This window comes from Equus quagga, chromosome 1 (assembly GCF_021613505.1).
Source record: "Equus quagga isolate Etosha38 chromosome 1, UCLA_HA_Equagga_1.0, whole genome shotgun sequence".
Taxonomy (NCBI): Eukaryota; Metazoa; Chordata; class Mammalia; order Perissodactyla; family Equidae; genus Equus; species Equus quagga.
The window spans coordinates 177,000,302-177,021,000 of NC_060267.1; positions in this window are offsets into that span (position 1 = coordinate 177,000,302).

Genomic DNA, 20,699 nt, shown 5'->3' on the forward strand with positions numbered 1-20,699 from the left:
TAGTTCTTTGACTGTAGTCAAAGAACAGTGTCCAGCTTAGTTCTTGCCTAGTGGATGGCAAATTAAGATTCACAAAGCCTCACCCCCCAAATTACCACCACCCTTGGCCCCAGCACACATGTCCATGCATACATTGCCTTTCATGTAATTAATTTGTTTAAAATATCAATTTCCTAACCTCCTTGCCAAAACCAATAAATATTTAATCCATTTGAATTTTGTCTGCTTTCAAAATTCTGTGGATATGATCATTGTAAGAATGCAATCTCAGTTTCTATAATATAGGAAACTTTCCCTTTTAGTCCTTCTAAAAAAAGAATCCAAAGAAATGGTGAATCAAAATAGGGGAAAAGAAATAAGGATGGAATGTCTTGGTGTACGTTTTGAGCGAGAACAGAAATGAGATCTGTCATTGTTTGTCTTTTAATTGTCATCACATTGATCTAATTAGAGTCGTTTAGTTTTACGGAGTGGTTATTATATATAATTCCTCAGGAATTCCGGTATAATTTTGCAGCTCCTGTCAGAAGTAGGATAGACAGCTGTTGTGTGACTTTGCCTGCCCTACAATGCCAGTTTCCAAAGTCCTGAGTCCTGAGCAGATGCTGCTAGTTCTTTGGGCTGTCAACTGTGCCCAGAGATAATGGCACTGAGAGTCCACTTGGAGTGTCCATAAATCAACCCTAGCCCTGCACAAGCCACTGTGAACCTTTTAGATGTCACTTCAATCCAAAAAAACCCGAAGTCTGCTGCTTAAAGTACTCAGTGAACATAAAGTCTTATTTCTAATGTTTTGTGCTACCGATAGCCAAAGTAAATTTTATTTCTACCCAAAATAAAATTGTGCTGGTCAGTTGAGGCAAATCCAACAAATTCTATCTTTTCTGGCAATTATGGCTTCTGGGGTCTCTGATGATACCTGACTATTAGAATTGTTTAAAACACAAGCAATGCGTTTCTTTCTTCAGTTGATTTATATGGAATTTAAATCAGAAGCCCACATGAACTTACAGTCCATGGTATTCCTTTTAAGGGAAATGAACAAGTATTAGGGGCTTACATCTGTAGGAAAAAAGTCAAAATACACTGAATGTCCCCTGATTACTATTTGCTGTTGTTATATTTTATGTAATCTCTGAAAATAGATTAAATCAAGACTGCATTTTACACGTCACTTTTGAGGGTATAGTTAGATTATTTTTAAAGCTGTGGTTTGAGATAAGATATGAGTTTATTAAAATGTATTATTTCCTATATTTAAGCCTAATTATGCAAATCTATGTGCATATTCTTAACAGTTGTGTCATGTTGCGTAAGACACTTAAGTTACTTACATTACTTAACTCTTATTACTTAACTTATATTGCTTAATTTATCAGAGAAAGGGATGCTGTAGACCCTACCTCAAAGAGGTAGGTGGAACTGCATGAGCAGAACACTGTCTGCATATAGTAAGCATTAGATCAATGTTAGTTACTATTATTATTATATTTCAACATATATGCAGTTTAGCTTTGATCTTTTGGGAAATTAATATTTTAAAAAGAAAAATACATGTACTGTTAAACTTAGAATTGCAGTTAAATATACATATTAAAAAGTTAAAGAAAAATGCTATTTCATTTTTAAGATCTGAAGAAAGGGCATACTTAGAAATTCATTGGTGTAGAAACTCATTTAGTGAAATAGTCAAACACAGAGGGCCGCTATTACTGAATACTAAATTATAACTATGTGGGCAAAATGTCCATTTATGCAATTATAATGTATTCTTAGAGTTTGAGATATCAGCAAGATCATAAAAGCCAGAAAGATGAACTTCACGTGAACTCTGTTAACTGCTTGTTTTCATGGGGAGGATATACAATGGAGATTCCCTGATTCCACATCTATTACATTGAATTTATAGGAAAGGAAGATAATTTGGCACAAATGTGTGCTTCTTAAAGGACAGTCTCGTGATGGTAGGAGAGAAACACTTACCATAAAGCAAAGGAGAAAAATGTTTGTAGATCTTTATGTGTTCCTTGACCTATATTGTGAAATCCATTTTAAAATTCCCTTTCCTGAGATTCTAATATAGTTTTAACATAGCAAAGAATGTGTGTGTGTGTGTGTAAGAGAAGAAAAAACTGGTTTTATAGTAAACTTTACATTGAGAAGCCATCTATATATTCTCCTTGAATTAGGCTGATAAAGGACTGATTAAGGACTCTAGTTTTATGGGTGGAGCTAGAAGAAGTTTTTGCCCTCCCATATGAGTGAGCCTTTACGTAGAGAAGAGCAACTCACAAGGTAAAGGTGAAATAATAAATGTTACTGCTGCCTCCTGTTCTTCATACACTGTATGGATCTGGAAGAAATAGGAGTTTCCGGAGCCAAAGCCAAGAGTAATTGTTTCCCTCGAATCCAAGCAGGAGCCCATACACCATGATGGCAGCACGTAGGGGGAGCCACTTGTCCCCTAAATTTAGAACTGTGCTCTTCCTTGTGCAGACAAAGGGGGAAAAGTGGAGAAGAGACTCTCAAAGTGAAAGGGTTAGATCCTGGGACATCCCACTGGCCCCAGAGTTGAATACAAGGCCTTTGTTCTGAGGCTGTCAGTTGGATTTAGTCCTAACTTCTGTGAACACCAGCCTGGGGCTGAACTTTACAGACAAAATAATCAAATCTTCTAAAATATAATGCTAAAGGCCAACTACACTCTTGCATTTCAACCATAACATTGGCTCCTAACTGAATCTATAGTGCTGTGCTCAAGTTGCCATTATCGATTTTTTGATAAAGTGCATAAGCTTCAAATAATTTCCAGAACAGTTGGTGACCAAAAAGGGAAAGTTTTCTTACAAAATGGCTTTTGCTCAGCAACCAGGGGAAACCCTGGACAAGACTCCATCTTATGGGACTGTTGTGTGAATGAATGAGGTAAAATACGTAAAGGAATTCAATAAATTACAAAATGATATAAAATGAATCTTATTTACAAGTTAACACTTTTTTATCACCTATTTGGGGCTTTGCATATAAATTATAATCACTATGTCAAACTGTTAAAAAGTTGAAAAAGAATCCCAATGATACTGGAACAACTGGATATCCATATGGGTAAAAATGAACTCTGACTCCTACTTCACACCGTACACAAAAATTAATTTGAGCTGGATTACAGACTAAAGCAATAAAGCTTCTAAAGGAAAACAGAATGTATTTGTGACTTTGGGTAGGCAAGATTCCTTCAAGAGGGCACAATAAGTCCTATGCTTGAAAGAAAAAATTTAAGTTGGATTTCATTAAAGTTAAAACTTTCTCTCTTCAGAAGTCACCATTAAGGCAATGAAAAGGAAGCCACAGATTGGGAGAAAATATTGCATACATATATTTGACAAAAAGTTTGTTTTTAAAATACACAAATAACGCATAAATCAATAAGAAAAGACAAACAGCTCAATTAAAAATGGGCGAAAGACTTGACCAGAGAATTCGCGATAAACAATTTATGAACGGCCAATAAGCACCTCAAAGTTTCTCAGCTTCGTTAATGAAAGGGTAAATGCAAATTAAAACCACAATTTGACAGCATTTTACAGTCACTTAAATGCCTAAAATTAGCAAGACTGAGAAATGAAAATGTGAGTGAGGATATGCACCAACTAGTATTCTCAAACATTGCTGATGAGTATAAAATTACAACTCCTTTGAAAAGCTAGCTGGCAGGTGTTTAAAAAAAATAAAGTTAAACATACACCCATCTCATAATATGGTGAGTTTTTCCTGGATATTTAATTAAGAGAAATGAAAGCATATGCCTGTAGAAAGGCTTGAACGTATATTCTAATAGCAGCTTGATTCATATTAGCCAATGACTGAAAATAATCAACATGTCCCTCGACAGGAAAGTGGGTGAAAATGTTGTGGTATATCCATACAATGGAATACTACTCAGCAATGAAAAGAATAAACTATTGATATAAGCAACAATAGATGAGTCCCAAAAACTTATGTTGAGTTAAATGGTACAGAAGAAATAGTACATAATTTATGATTTCATTTAAATGAAGTTCAAGAACAGACAAAACTAATCTTTGGTGATAGAAATGAGAATAGTGGTTGCCTACGACTGTGAGGTTGACCTAAATGGGGCATAGGGGAACTTGCTGAAGTGATACACTTTGATTGAGGTGGTAGTTACACATTTGTTTGCATTTATCAAAGCTTATTAATCGTACGCTTAAAATATGTTCATTTAACTGTAAAATTTTACCTCAACTTAAAAACATACTTCCCTACCTCCCTTTGTAAGAAAGTATTTCAAAGTAAAATGATCTCACCATAGAGGGAACGGGCAGGGGAAATAGTAATTTAGTCAAGTGCTTCATCTTTTATGGGGAAAAGTGATTGGACTGATTCATTCTAGGCATTCTAAAAAATCAAGTGTATATATGCATGTTAAAAACCTAAAAGTTTTATAAGATTAGATAGAACAGATACTATATATCTAATATACAACTAGAACTTGGAAGTTGAAATAAGGAAATACTTTCAAAATTACTATAGGCAGAAAAGGATCAAATGGAAAGAAAACTCAGCAAAGTGAGTAAATAGTGTGAAAACAAAAAGGAGAGGAATAAGTTTAAACATATTAGTATCACCATAATATCAATGTCATATTTTCCTATTTGGTGTTTAAGCACTACATGGGAAAAATTATAAAAGATTAATATATCCACTACTGGAAAAATACGTATTCTTCTCATGCACTCTTAGTGGCAGTGTATATTGAAGAGATCTTTTTGGAGAGCAATTAGCAGGATATATCAAAGTAAGAATTGCATAAGGCATTTCACTCAGAACTTATTCTTTTATGAATCTTATCTACAAGCATGCAGACACGTGTGCAAAGACTTTTCTATATGGACATTTATTACAAAATTTTTTTTACCATAGTTATAAATTGGAAATTATATAAAACCAATCAAAAAGAAATAGGGAAAATTGTAATCCGTATATGCTATGGAATATATTCAGCCATTATAATAAACGAGAAAATCTGTACTGGCATAGACAGTCATAGAAAGAGGCGTATGGCATGATGTCATTTAAGTAAACAAATGTGTGTATTTGTATACACACACATGTGCATACATATGTACACACAAATATATAAGAAAGAGACAACAAGGATATACCCCAAACTATTCACAGTGACTTCTTCCTTAGAGAGGGTGTTCGGAGGTTTTGGACATAAATGAAGAGTTCCATATTTTACTCCACAGGAATCTAGACTATTTTCACTAAAGTAAGAATGTATTTACATTCTTTATGTTTCTGTAATGCTTGAAATCTAAGAAAAATAAATCAAGATGGGGTGGACGTTTCACTAATAGATCACATCTTAGTACATAAAAATTAGGGCTTCCACTTCAAATCCTTTGAAGTATAAAAAATGTATAGACAAGTTAGTGGCTAAAAGCAGTATCTTGGGCAGGAGAAAGTTGTTTTTTTTTTTTTTTAATATGATGTCATCTCAATATACTTAAAGCTGAAATTTAAGGGAAATAGATTTTTCAATTGTGGCAGAGAGGTCCTGAGGAGGTAAGAAGATTAAAAAATGGGCGAGAGAATGCATAAAAGCTGTTCTCACTATTGTCTGTAAATTCTCAGAATTTTGGCAGGGAATGCTTTGGGTTACTTTTCCAGAACTCATTTCCCATAATTATACTTGCCCAAATTACACTCTAGAACCTAGTATTTAAAAGATATTAACTGTTATAAGCATGCTTATTACAAATGAAAGAACCATGCATTCAGATTGTGATAAAAAGATGGCAAGATGTGGAGATTTTCAAAGATAGAGAATATGTTTCTATTTTGTTTTTGAGAAATTATAATGTATTGTCATTAAACGGTGGATGTATTTAAACCTTATTGTCAGATATTAATTCTCATTATTCATTTAAATGTGAATAATTCATTTTGATTCTAAAATTAACCATCAATTTCATAACAAATTAAATTCAATAATTAAGTCTAAAATGAAAAGGGATTTGAGAGTGGAAGTACGTTTTAGAATCTATTTTTTTTTTTTTTTAGAAAACTAAAAAGAACTTTACTTAGAGCAATGCACTAAAATGAGTCTTACAGAGGAACTTAGAACTCAACTCGGACTTACTAGAACTCAACCAATATTTTTGAATGCTCTGTGCCAGCCTCCTGGGACCAGGGGCAGGACTTTGAACCAGACTCTTATCCTAGTAAGGGGGAATGACACTGATAAGAATAAACAAACAAAGATAGTATGTCATGCCATTATAATTGCTATAGAGGCATATAGACAGAGAAGAGGATCAGAGTGTGAAGAGTGTAGGAGAGTGGATGTATCTTACACAGGCTAGTAGAGATGTGAGTGGAATAAGTGAGCAAGACATGGAGCTATTTGGGGCAGAATATTTCAGGCAAGTATAGAGGTCCTGAGTTGAGAATGTGCCTGGAGTATTAAAAGAATGTCACAGAGATCACTGAGGCTGGAGCTCAGTAAAGTAGTTAGATGCCAAACCATACAGGGCATTTTAGGCATTGGTAGAGAGTTAAGATTTTATTCTAGTGTGATGTGAAGACATTGAAGGTTTTTTGAGTAGGAGATGACATGCCCCAATTTGCATTTTTGAAATACCTTTTGCTTCTCTATAGAGAATAAATGTAGGTCAAGATGGAAGACAAATACTTCTTGCAGTTGTCCAAATGGAAGGTATGGTAAATGGGGCTAATATTAGGGGAACTGTATGTTGGCACCACTCACATAAACAGTAACATTTACTATCATATTAAAGGTTTTGTTCTTACTGTCTTTGAACTAGATCAGGCTATAGGACCTTGTTCCGGTCTCTGATGCATATCCAGTACAACAACAGATTATTAAGAACTAAGACTAGATGTCTGCCCCACACGGAGACCAGTTGTCTGGCCCACCCCAGGACCAGCCCCTGTATAACTGGCCTGCACTCTTTGTTCTGTAAGATGGTTCTTTTGGACATTAGTTCCCCCATCTTCCACCTTGCTAGCAAGCTATAAAGCAGCCCTTTCTTTCCTACCACCTTGCCTCTCAGTTTTGGCTTGTCTCGCAGCCAGTAGAAAACCCTCCTTTTGGTGGTAACATATGCACCACACTTTTCTGGGGAGAGTCCTGGTTTGTAGCCGTTGTCACTACATGACAATTAGTAGCATTCCCTTTCACTCTCAAAGACAGTAAGTTGTACGATCACCTAACCAACAGGGTAACAGTGAGGGTCCTGTGAAGTGACTAGTGTCTGGGTGTATTTTTAAGGTAAAGCCAGCGAGACTTTCTGATAGATTACACGTAAGGTGGAGAGAAAAGGAAAGGAAGAGCGATGACAACATTTGGGGGCTGAGAAACAGGATTTAATGGCAGTGTTGTTGTGGAGAAGTGTTAGCTTTTGGAGGCCTTGGGAGAGAAGAAGTTTTTTTGGGTGTCTTAGGGTAGAAGCAGTTCATGAGACTAGGATTGGTGTGCAAGTAACTTGTTAAGGAAATATTTCCAAGAGAGACCGATAAGGGAGCTGGGGAATCAGGAAAGGGAAGGGTAGAAAGCCCAGCAAGCATGCCTTGTCAGGCTAAGTCCCAGACTGTGCTGATCTAGACAGAGCTCTGGAGCATAAATCACATCTTAGAGGTTTTTCAGCCTTATGGCAATTCAAGTAAGGGCTGCTGGGGTCAGGGGAGAGAAACAGAAACTCTTAGGCACTTTCGATTCCCTGTGGCTTCTAAGCAGCTCCAGTAACCCAAGGGCTATCCTTTTAAGAAGGTGCTATGAACTGAATTGTGTCCCCCCAAATTCATATGTTGAAGCCATAACCCCTAAAGAGATGGTGTTTGGAGATGGGGCCTTTGGGAGATGATTAGGACTAGACGAATTCATTAGAGTGGGGCTGTCATGATGAATATAATGGCTTTATAAGAAGAGGAAGAGAAAGAGATCACTCTCTCCTCCATGTGAGGACAGAGCAAAAAGGCAGCCATCGGCAAGCCAGAAAGAGGGCCTCCACCAGGAGCCGGATCAGCTGGCGCTTTAATCTTGGACTTCCCAGCCTCTAGAACTGTGAGAAAATAAATTTATGTTGTTTGAGTCACCAGTCTATGGTATTTTGTGATAGCAGTCTGAGTAGACTAAGACAGCAGCTTACAGGCTTAAGCTGTTAGACTCAAAGCATGTTGAAGCTGAGGGATGGGCACAGAAAACAGGGAAGAGGAATCTCAGGGGCATTGGGTGGAACACCAACCACAGTGGAATGTAGGGTTCACTACAGAGCTTCCAGGCAAGAGTTTGCGTGAGCATGCACTGAGGCACATTAGATCATCAAATCAAATGAGTAGGCAGCTAGATAGATAAGATAGGAGTTATAAGAGAGAGGTCAGGAACAAAACGAAGTATTTGAATCAAATTAATGTCATTGGAAAGACTGGATTGGCCATGATCATCTAGGAAGGTAGAGAAGAGAAGTGCAGCCCTGCACAGGCGCTGAGTGAGGCGCAAGGATGTAGGATGGACAGTCCCTGCCCTTGAGCAATCCTAATCTTATTAAATAAGAATAGGCCAAGACAGTGTGGCTGTCAAGGGGTGACCTCTGTGGTAGATCTCCTCAGTGCTGTTAATTTGTTTTTGGCTATTTCATATGTTTGTATCCATTTCCACATCTCTGCCCTCTGTCCCTTTACATGGGAAAAGGTAGACTCAGCATCTTTTTCTTCTCCCGAAATGCAGAAACATCAGAAAAATCATATCAATTTTGAGGATAGGTAGTTTTAGACCCAAGATATGAAAATATATGATGCTGTGACATCTTTGAGAATCCCCTGGGTTCTCAGATTACCTCAAGTTACTTATAAAATTCTTATAGAAAGTGAATTTGAATAACTCTAAATAAAACAAACAAAACCAAACAAGCTGATCCCGTGCCTTCCGAGATAGGGTAGTGGTTACTAGATGAAGTAAATAGATGGAGAAAAGCCCAGAGAAGTGGAACTTTCTGTTGGAGGGATTAACTCTTAAATGGCCCATAATCCCTCTTTTTATTTTTATTTTTTATAAATCTATACTATTGTAACTCTTGGCTTTGAAGGAGACAGAACAGGCTGTTGAGACCAACCTCTAAAGCTCATTCCATCCTCATGGAGTCAACAGACCTTTGCTTGAATGCTAACTGTGGGAAACTTGGAACTTCTTGAAGCCACACTTTCTGTTTCAGAGTGATAGCAGACCCTTTCTTACAGGAAACGGCGACATCTTTGTTTCTTTGTCCAACCTTCCTTGGATGAGGCTGGACTGCAGAGCTCCATTCTGCTTTTTATTTTTCCTATTACCTTTACTTCTTCATCAGCGCCGTCTATCAGACGGTGGCTATAGGGTATGGGACAGTAATAGCTGCAATATTAGCTAAATTTTATGACCCTTTTCTAAGCACTTTGCATGTATTTACCATACTAATCCTCACAACAACTCTATGAGCTTGATACTATTATTATACCTGTCAGTGCAAATAACCAATAACCATTCCATAGGGAAGAGAAATCCAGAGAATCATGGGTTTCAGTACAGTCTTATAAGCAAAGAACATACAGTAAACACACCCAGGGTACATCTTTAAAGTTTCCAAGAGGTATTTGGTTGCAAATTAGCAGACCAACATGACCCTGATGACCCTGATGTCCGGTAGGGACTAATTTGGGTTTTACCAATAGGGTGTTAGCAATAGGGCGTAGGAGTGCAAGTATGCATTCTTATCTTAATAGAGTGCATTCTCTAATGGTTAAAGCAGTTGTACAATGTATGTTAGATAGTCCATAGGTCCAGCTTTTTAGTTCAAGGCGAATCAGTTTTGAGCCCAAATAGTTACCCCATATACCTCAATATGTGAAAATCTCTTGTCATACCCATTCTTCAAATGAGACCTGGAGATGCTAAGAAATTTGCTCGGGGTCCTTGAGTTAGTAGGTGGTGGAGCCAGCATTCAAACCCCAGCAATCTGGCCCCGGAATTCAGCTTTGTAACCACTGTGATACACTGCTCCTCTGAGGCAGGGTGCTAGTTCTGTCTTTGAAATTGTTCCACTACCCTTGCTCAACTAAGGCCCCACGGAATAACTGCTTCACAATGGCTAAGGCCACTTGTGGTGGTCATTTTTGTGTTCAGCTTCAAAAGGGCTCAAGCCATTGCCTTTCAGGGCACAGGAAATTTATGAGGCGGCTTATAGTCTCCATGCTAGAAACTGATGAAATTCTATTAATCTGCCCTCTGATAATTTGATTTGGTGTGTTCCTTTCATGGAAGACACCAGCTCATCATAAATCTGACAGGCCTTGTGCTCACGCTGCATTGCTTTTATTATTATTGTATTACAGGGTTTCAGTAACTCGGATTTAGGATTACAGACATAACTGCCAGAAAAATTTATAGCAGGCTGCCATCCCCACATTTTTATGGCTTGGCTTGTTGCACAGTTTCTTTTCAAAATCTTAACACTTATCCCTTGACTTCAGTTTAAAAATATAATTTGTGCTCTTTCTCTCTGTAAGAACTGTTTGTATTCTGAGATAACCACAGCAATTCTTGGTTCTTTGTATTTTTGTATCTTCTGCATGGAATTCAGAAAGATTCTTAATAGGGACACTTCCTAGGCTAGTCAATAACAGTTAGGCATTACTCTTAATTTGCTGGCATTTTAATATTAAATCTTTAAAAATGCACTTTGAGGACATGCAATGTCACCTCAAATAAAACTCAAGTGTAATCTGAATCCTTATAATGTGACTCTTAATTAGTTTTGAGCAAAGGCAAAGTGTGTTCATTATTATGCTGAGGAGGACATCTACTTTTTTAAAAGGACGAAGATAATTATTAATTATATGCTTGGAATTTTATTTTTAGGCAAGAAGTATGAGGTGTAAGGTAATTATCTAAATTAATTAATTTTCAAATTATTAATGACGGAAATAGCTAGGCTCTATTCACATGCCACTCAGAATAATAAGTGGTTTATTTGTATTATCTCATTAAAATGTGCCAACAATCTTAGAAGATAATTAAATGTTTTAAAGTGATACAAAATACAATGCATTGTCTTAGATTTCCCAGCAGTTCGCACTGCATCAAGTATTAAATTCTTAACGTGCCACAGGGTTTGCTCAGAGTCTTTTCTGTTCCTCGATCTATCATTTCTGCTCTAGCAGTCCTGTGCCAGTGACCCTTGGACAAACTTGTGGAGGCAGGAAGAGAGCTTTTCTGTTTATTTTCCATGGGACAATACTTTCCTATAAGGGTGAATATTTGAGCATGACCTCTGGGCGTGCCTGAAACATTCCAGCACAGATGGGCAAGGGCGTGCCTGCAGCTTCTGTCTATTTCTGCACCACCGAAGCTACTTCATCCTCAGAAGATGATTTATTTAGGTTTTGATAAGGAAGTAGAACAAGAGTATAGAACGAAGAGGGTGGAGTGTTTTTTAGTTTTCATTTCTCCATGCTTCCTAGTGTTGGAACCTTCTTTGGACAGGCCTCTTTGTCACCTCTTGCGTGTTGGAGGATGGTGGAGGAATCTCTCAAGTCTCTGCCTGGATCTGTGCAAGGACTGATGCAAATACTTCACCAGCAGGGAGGAGGGACCAGTGTGGGGAATACCTGATACCCAATGTTACCTTGAGGAGAAAACAAAAGGACTTTGATGGAGAACACTTCAGATGAATGCTAATCTTCTGTTTGAAGACTTGAACTTTTCACTTTCCCAGTGACTTATACAAAGAAAGAAAGGAATCAAAGGAATGGTCAGAGGGTTGGGGGCCTATCTGAATACCCAAGTAAAGACATTTCCTAGTTGGTGAGATATAGAAGTCTGGATTTAGGAGAGAACTCAGGGCTGGGTGGCTGGTTAAATATACAGATATAAGTATCTTTTCTTTTGACCATGCATGTGTTTATTTAGATATATATATAGGACAAGGGCTGAAAGTATGCATTTATAAAAATAGTTGCAGCTGGAGGATTTGAACTGGGACGTAGGTCAACGGGGGCTTTAGCTTTTTCTATGTTTGACTTTTTTCAATTAAGAATGCATTCATGAATACTATATGATATAAAAATTGAAAAAAATTTTAAAAAGAAGAAAATGTGCTAAGTCAGCCACACGCTTGGGCCAAGCTCTGATGAAATAGAATGTTGTCAAATGTCAGTGGGAAAGAGCATGATCCGTTCTCTTCAAATCGAGTGGGGTGGGCTAACCGTGACCACTTTCTTGACTTCCTTCTGACTCTACCTTCTTACCACCTCATAAATATTTATTCACATTTAGGATTACTTACAAATATTCCTGTCTTTGTGACCTTTTATTTTATGGCTCCTTTCCCCAGATACAGCTTATTGCACCATTTACTAGCTACCTTCATTCCTCCCATCCAGACCCCTTCTAACCTCTTCTCTGTGCTGCTCACCCAGACTCCCTGGCTAACTAGCTTTATATTGGGTTTGACAATTGGGGACTATAGGTAAGAGATTAGAAGACAGAGGACAGGAAAATTGTGGCATTTCTTCTTCAGCATGACCTCCTGCCCTCTCCCTTCTTCAGCTACACTTTTGGCAGTGGCCATATTCCACTATGAGGGCAGCTCCTGTGGGAACAGGGGAAGGGGTATGGGGGCCCTTCTCCCTGGCTTCCAGCTCTCACTGCTGCTTTATTTGGTAACATTATTTCTCCCTCCGACTCAGAACCAGATCTGGGAACAGCTTGCTGCTCTTGCTCGTTTCTGGTTGCCTCAACATCCCTTCTCAGTTCCTTAAAACAGTCCTGACTTTCTCTATTGAAGTCTTTCTGTTAAACGTTAGAGTAGATTGATATTTCTTGAGAGGACCTTGACCAATATGCTCGCTTTTTGTGCCCACTGTACTGAGTTTCATGAAGGCTTTTATCACAGCTTTTACCAGTGTGGTCATCTTTGATTTTTTTTTTCCCTCATAAAGACACTTGAACTCTATTTCCTATCACCTTTAAAATATATGCAGATTCTCTCTGAATAGGCTTACCACTAGCAAGGAGATTGAATCAAAAATCTGCCGCCAAACAAAAGTTCAGGACCAGAGAACTTCCACAGTGAATTCTACCAAACATTCAAAGATTTAATAGCTATCCTTCTCAAATTATTCCAAAAAATTGAAGAGGAGGGGATACTTCCTAACTCATTTTTCAAGGCTGATATTACCCTGATTCCAAAACTAGACAAGGACAACACAAAAAAGGAAAACTACAGGCCAATAACAGCTGATGAACATAGATGCAAAAATCCTCAACTAAGTATTAGCAAATGGAATATAACAATACATGAAAAGGATCATATACCATGATCAAGTGGGATTTATTCCAGGGATGCAAAGATGTCTCAATATCTGCAAGTCAATCAATATGATACACCACATTAACAAAATGAAGACTAAAAATCACATGATAATCTCAGTAGATGCAGAGAAAGCATCCAACAGTATTCAGCATCCATTTATGATCAAAACTCTGAATAAAATGGGTATAGAAGGAAAGTATCTCAATGAAATAAAGCAAGGTATGACAAACCACAGCTGACATCATACTCAACAAATTGAAAACTATCCCTTTAAGAACAGGAACAAGACAAGGATGTCCACTCTTGCCACTCTTATTGAACATGGTATTTGAAGTCGTAGGCATAGCAATTAGGTAAAAACAGAAACAAAAGGTATTCAAATTGAAAAGGAAGAAATAAAACTATCACTATTGGCAGATGACATGATTTTATATATAGAAAACCTTAAAGAATCCAAACTATTGGAAATAATAAGTGAATGGAGTAAAGTTACAGGGTACAAAATCAACATACAAAAATAAGTTTCATTTCTATACACTAACAATGAAATAGCACAAAGAGGAATCAAGAATACAATCCCATTTACAACCACAACAAAAAGAATTAAATTCCTAGGAATAAATTTAACCAAGGTGGTAAAAGACCTGTACACTGTACACATTGTTGAAAGAAATTGAAGACACAATGAAATGGAAAGATATTCTGTACTTATGGATTGGAAGAAGTAACACAGTTAAAATGTTCATACTACCTAATGAAATCTACTGATTCATTGCAATTCCTGTAAAAGGCCCACGGTCAATTTTTATGGAAATAGAACAAAGAATCCTAAAACTTACATGAAACAACAATAGCTAAAGCAATCCTGAGAAAAAAGAACTAAGCTGGAGGTATCACACTTCCTGATTTCAAAGTATACCACAAAGTTATAGTAATGAAAACAGCATGGTACTGGCAAGAAAACGACACACAGATCAATTGAACAGAACTGAGAGCCGAGAAATAAACCCACACACTTGTGGACAGTTAACTTTTGAAAAAGGAGCCAAGAACATACAATGTAGAAAAGAAAGTCTCTTGAATAAATGGTGTTGGGAAAACTGGACAGCCACATGCAGAAGAATAAAAGTAGACCACTATCTTGTACCAGATACAAAAATTAAGTAAAAATGGATTAAAGACTTGCATATAAGACCTGTACCCGTAAAAGTCCTAGAAGAGGAGACAGGTAGCACACTCTTTGACATTGGTCTTAGTGATATTTTTTTTAGAAATGTCTCTTTAGGCAAAGGAAACAAAGGAAAAAATAGACAAATGGAAATATATCAAACTAAAAAGCTTCCGCACATCAACGGAGACCATCCACAAAATGAAAAGACGTTCTACTTATTGGAAGAAGATATTTGCAAATCATATATCTGATAAGGGGTTAATATCCAAAATATGAAAAGAACTCATACAACTCAACAACAAACAAACTAACAACCTAATTAAAAAATAGGCAGAGATCTGAACAGGCACTTTTTCAGAGAGACATGCAGATGGCCAACAGGCACATGAAAAGATGTCCAACACCACTAATTATTAGGGAAATGCAAATCAAAACCACAATGAGATATCACTTCATGCCCATCAGAAAGACCATAATTTTGATAATTTTCAGCATACAGATCCTGTGTATACTTTATTAACTGCTTGCCTAAGTATCTCTTTTTCTTTGGAGCTGTTATCAACGGTTTTGTATTTAATTTTGGTTTCTGCTTGATTATTGTTAGTACATAGAAATGCAGTTGATTTTTGTGTGCTTCTTTATGATATTTACACTGAAAATAGACCTGGCAACTTTTTCTTTTTTCATGCTGATGATTATTTTCAACATAATTTCTGAGAAAATATGCTTTTATTTTTAAACAATTCATTTACAATGAAACTTTTAGAGAGAAGCTTGACTGTATTTGAGATTGAGGAATAAATCTCGGAGTAGCCGTGCTGCTTTGGACAAGGTATTTCAAGCCTCTGTTGCCTGATAGATAATATTTTCTTAATAAGTTTTCCTTTTATTATCATTGCCATTTTTCAGGCCCATTGATATATGTATGCAATGGGCCTTACCAATAGGGCATTACCCATAGGGTGTTACCAATAGAGCGCAACCAACAGGGTGCTAACCAATAGGGCATAGGAGGGGAACTTTGCATTCTTATCTTAAGAGAGCTCATTCTTTACTTTAATAGTTAATGCAGATGGACAATGCATGTTTGATAGGCCGTAAGTCAGGCTTATATGTATGTACTATGAGATTCAACTTCCCATAGCATTTTTAAGCAGAAAATCCTTCCTGAATAAAACAACTCTTTTGAAGAAAAATAGCCATAGCTGTACATAGACAGTTAAACAAATATCTGCATTTCACTTGCAAACTAGGATTATAGCGTAAATATATTTTGGTTTTTGCTTTCTAAACCATCTTTCCAAATTAATTGAATAATATTTAAATTCTTTTTTTAATTTTCTTGGTAGATATAGCCAAAACACATAAAAGGAAATTAAATATACCCAATAACTATGTCAACTTGTGATTGGTGGGATGTTTTGTTGCATTGCTCCAGTCATTAAACTTTCTTTAATTGATCAAGTCAGCATCATTTTAAGTTGCTTTTGAAATGTTCTTAATATCTGCACATGTATAGAAAAAAATCAAGATTTAAATATAGAAAGCAATTTTATACGAGGTAATTTACAAATGATTAGCACTCTCCCAACAGGAAGTACACTTGAGTGGGAGCAAACCAGCACATGGTAACAACTGAAAATCGACCTATTGGTGCTTTCACTTGGGAGTTGAGTTAAAGCTGCTTTTCTGAGTTTTCCTTTTTCTTCCTGAACTTGAAAGATGAAATGGTGGATTGGTTTGTGTACAGCTGATTTTCAATGACATTTTTTGGAAGTTAAAACTAAGACTATATACAGATTTTCCAGACAGTGGGGAGTAGCCATGAGACAAAGGACTTGTAAGTTTTGTTTACCTTGCCTTAATCATTTAGCTTTTTTCTGCGTCTGAATTTTTATGCATATGACAAGACTGAGGATGTTTTGAAGAGGACTATATCTGGAAATAGTGTGAATGTGGAGAATAGAGCTGGGTCCCAAAGGAGAATGTAGAGCCTCCTATGACTCATCGCATTTCCTTAAGGAGTTTGCATAAGTTCTAGAGTAGCACCTCCACCCCCCTTTTAACCCCAGGCTGAACTCCACATTCTCCATTACTAGTTTCCCTCCAAAGGCACAGGGGTTCACTCCTTCCGTTGGAGGAAACATTGGCAATGTAGATTTCAACTACATCACAGACCCTGGCCATATAACCATGTTTGCCATAATCATTATGTTGTCCAAACCTCTTCCCTATCCTTTAATATTTTTATTGAAATAAGCCAATTTGCTAGGACCTTTGCCCGCTGGTTTTAAAACACTTTTATTCACACTTTTATTCTCTCTTACTTGTAATTGCATTGCATTGACGTTTACATTGGTCTATTGATCATTCTCAATATCTAGCAATTTTCCTCATTAACTTTTGCATAATAAAAACAAAAGTGACGATATCAGAATGACATTCAGGAATCTAGGCAGAGATCAAGGAGAAGCAGGGTGTAGCAAAACCATTCTATGTTTTAGTCCACACCAACAAATAGGTAGATAAGTTCTATTTCGGGATTAAATATATTTTTCTAGTCATTTTTTCTAACCTACTTTATATTTCAGTGATCCTTTTCAATATGTTTTGCCTGAATGTTTCTGGTGACAAGGATCGCTGCTTAACATCAGCCTATTCCACACTTATGGGAAAACATGATTACTAGAATTACCCAGTTATCTTCTCACCGTTGGTCCCAGTTCTGACCTCTAGAGAAAGACAACAAGTTACTCTTTCTTACCTATGAAAGGGATTTGCTGTTGTGAATATAATGGGTGATTTCTCGCCTAGTTTGAATATCTTCATTCAAACCTTCTTCATATGGCATAGTTTCTACATCCTTGATGATCTTGGCCATCATCCTATGGTTATGCTTGATTTTGATAGGAGTTCCTTGTTTTTATTCAATTATCTTTCATTTATCTGGTACTTACTATGTGTCAGATACTGGGTTAGCCTCTTGGGAACATTTATTTTTATTTAACAAACATTTACATGTTACTGTCTATGTTCTAAGATTTGTTCTAAGTGCCTTACAAATATTAACACATTTGATTCTCTGACTAAACCTATGATTTAGGTACGATTATTATCCCCATTCATATATAAGAAAACCTAGGCACAAAGACATGAAGTAACTTGCCTGTGGTCACACTGTTAGGAAGTGGTCGAACCAGGTGTCTAATGCAGGTAATCTCCCCGAGAGTCTACCAGGGTGTGCTGGTTCTCATACACTGTGCTTCCTCTCATACAGAGGTCGTTTATGAGCAGGGAAGCATGTTACCCTAGGACCCAGCGTGTGGAGCTCACCCGGAGAAAGATATAATGGGAGAAGGAAGAAAAAGTGGGTCCTTGGAGACCCCAGTGATCTCCTAAATCAAGCCTCATCTGAAGCAGCTGCTCTAGCTAAGCCAGTTTTCTGTTACTTGCAACAGAGCAATCTAACTAATATAATAAAACTTCAATAGTGAAAAAATTATATATATTGCTCTGTCTAGAAATGAGTTTAAGAGAACTCCTTGTGGTCACAATACCATACTTCCTTGACTGCTATTTAAGATTACGTTGTGATTTTACCATATGCCTTACTGTTAATTGGAGGATTTATTAAAGTGCTTGTAATTTTTTTTCTGTATAACGTGTTGCCAAAGCAGATTTTTCCAATTCTATTCAATACAATTAACTTTTTAAAATCTAGATATAAGACTATCCCTATTGAATTCTATATTGGTCTGGACTATCTGGGATAATGAGTTTATTATATTAGTTATATCTTACGACTGTATAACATAAGGTTTTCACTACCAAATGTTACTTACATGAAATGCTATTAACGTAAATGTAGTATATCCTGAATATCCATTACTATGGATAGAATTTCCTTCTACATAAACATATACACATAGTTTTAAAAAAAATTAGGGTAAAACAATCTCGGCAAAATACATTTTGGTCTACTTCATACATTTGGAAATACTCTGAACTGCCAACAACTGCCAACGTTGCACAGTTGGAGTCACTAGACATGGCAATAGCTTTACGCACTTGAGAAAGTTAAAGTAGGTCATTGGAAGTTATGTAAAATTTTTCTGTAACGATTTGCAATAATTTGGCTTTGTGTGGATCAGTTTAATATATAAAATATAGTTACCAAGTGCTTCACAGAATTGAAGTATAATGGAAATCACAGAATGGAGGTCTGGTGTGATTGTACTTTGCAGCTGTAAAGTGCTGATGAATAAGAGACAGCATGGGGCCAGCTCTGTGGCCAAGTGGTTGGGTTTGCATGCTCCATTTTGGTGGCCCAGGACACACCGGTTCGGATCCTGGGCGTGGGCCTATGCACTGCTCATCAAGCCATGCTGTGGCGGTGTCCCACATAGAAGAACTAGAATGACTTACCACTAGGATATACAACTATGTACTGGGACTTTGGGGAAGGAAAAAAAAAAGAGAGAAAGATTGGCAACAGATGTTAGCTCAGGGCCAATCTTCCTCACCAAAAAAAGAAGGCAGCCTTTCCAGTTGTAAGTTTCTGACTTCAAAATTAAAGGCAATCTATAGAAGATGGATTACTGTTGAAAATATACAGCTTGTAAAATATCTACATATAAAATTTGATCGATCTCAGATTCATATGGGCATGTTTGTAATATGATCATAAAATATCTAGTTCTCAAATGTGAACCTAAACTTAAAATATTAATAATGGATACGTTTGTTGAATGTTCACCCAGGGCTGAACCCTGTGGTAAACTCTTTCTGTGATGATCTTATTACGCCTCAGGTAAATGCTGAAGGTGAGTATTCTTGTTATCTCTTTGTAACTGATGAAGAAACTGAAGCCTCAAGGGAATAAGTCACTTACCTAAAGCCTTAACTTTAGTTAATTGACAAACTGAAATTGAACTCAGCTATCTGACTTCAAAACTCAATCTCTCAAACACTTTTTGCCCCTCTCCTGTTGAAATGAATGTTTTGCTACTTGAGAAGCCAGACACCAATCTTCCTTCTCAGACATAGCTGGAGCTCCTGTTAAGGAATTGCAGTCAGGGCCAGTTTGTGATCTATAGAATAAGGGTTTTTTTTTAAGGCAACCTATTTAACTTTCTTGGGCTAGATTCCTCTGAAGCAGCTCCAGAAAGGAGGGCTTTGTTAGGGACGAACTTGCAGGGAAAAGTGGTCAGGGAGTAGACGAAGTAGATTAGGGAGACAGAAGTACCCAGTCCCTAAGCCTGGGTATGAACTCAGTCAGTCCTAGCGCAGCTTAATCCTACAGGTTAGCCCCGGAATGTGAAAGACACATTCAAGTGTATCCCCATGTGAGGCACAGAGGTGGGGTTCTCATTCTTCTGCACTAGTCCTTTACCAGTGAAGGGCTGTCCTGAGAGTCTGAAACTCCCACAGCCACAGACAGGTGCCAAACTCAGAAGCAAATCAGGCAAAATTAGAGGGGATGGGCTCAAAGATGTGCTTGAATGGATTCAAGGGGCAGATCTTAGTTCATTGGTTCGAATCTTCCCACCCGGACTTGGATTTCTTCCTCACATTGCTTATCAAAGTCAGCTCCGAAAGTGTTTTTGTATTTACAAAAGAACAAAACCAAAAACCCTGAGGATTTCAAATAGTGGAAATGTATCGGCATCACTAATGACTGAAAGAAAATATTTAAATGTAAACATCAAAATACTGTCAAATTTCATTTGGTAAATTTCTTGTTAATGCACTCAGCCCTTCACCTGTTAGTGAATACAAATCTGTCCCATTCAAAGTAACACACCAAATTGTTCATGTACGAAGACGGGAGAGGGGGTGGTGTTCCACTTCCCAAATATTCCCCACCATTACTAGCAGTGTTCACAGAAAGCCTTCTGCTTCCCAACCACTGATTAGTTTTGGGTAAGGTTCTCTGTTTGCTTGAGGTCCCAAGGAAGCGGGAGGTGGTTATTCCACATCATTAAAGCCGTGGTTCTATTTCATTCTTTGCTGTTGACGCTTGCTGCTCCCAGGCCCTTCAGTATCTACTCACTGCCATTGCTAACACTGCTAACTGACTCTGTGCTGGCCAGTAATAAAATATCTCCAGTCTTACAGATGGGCTCATTAGGATG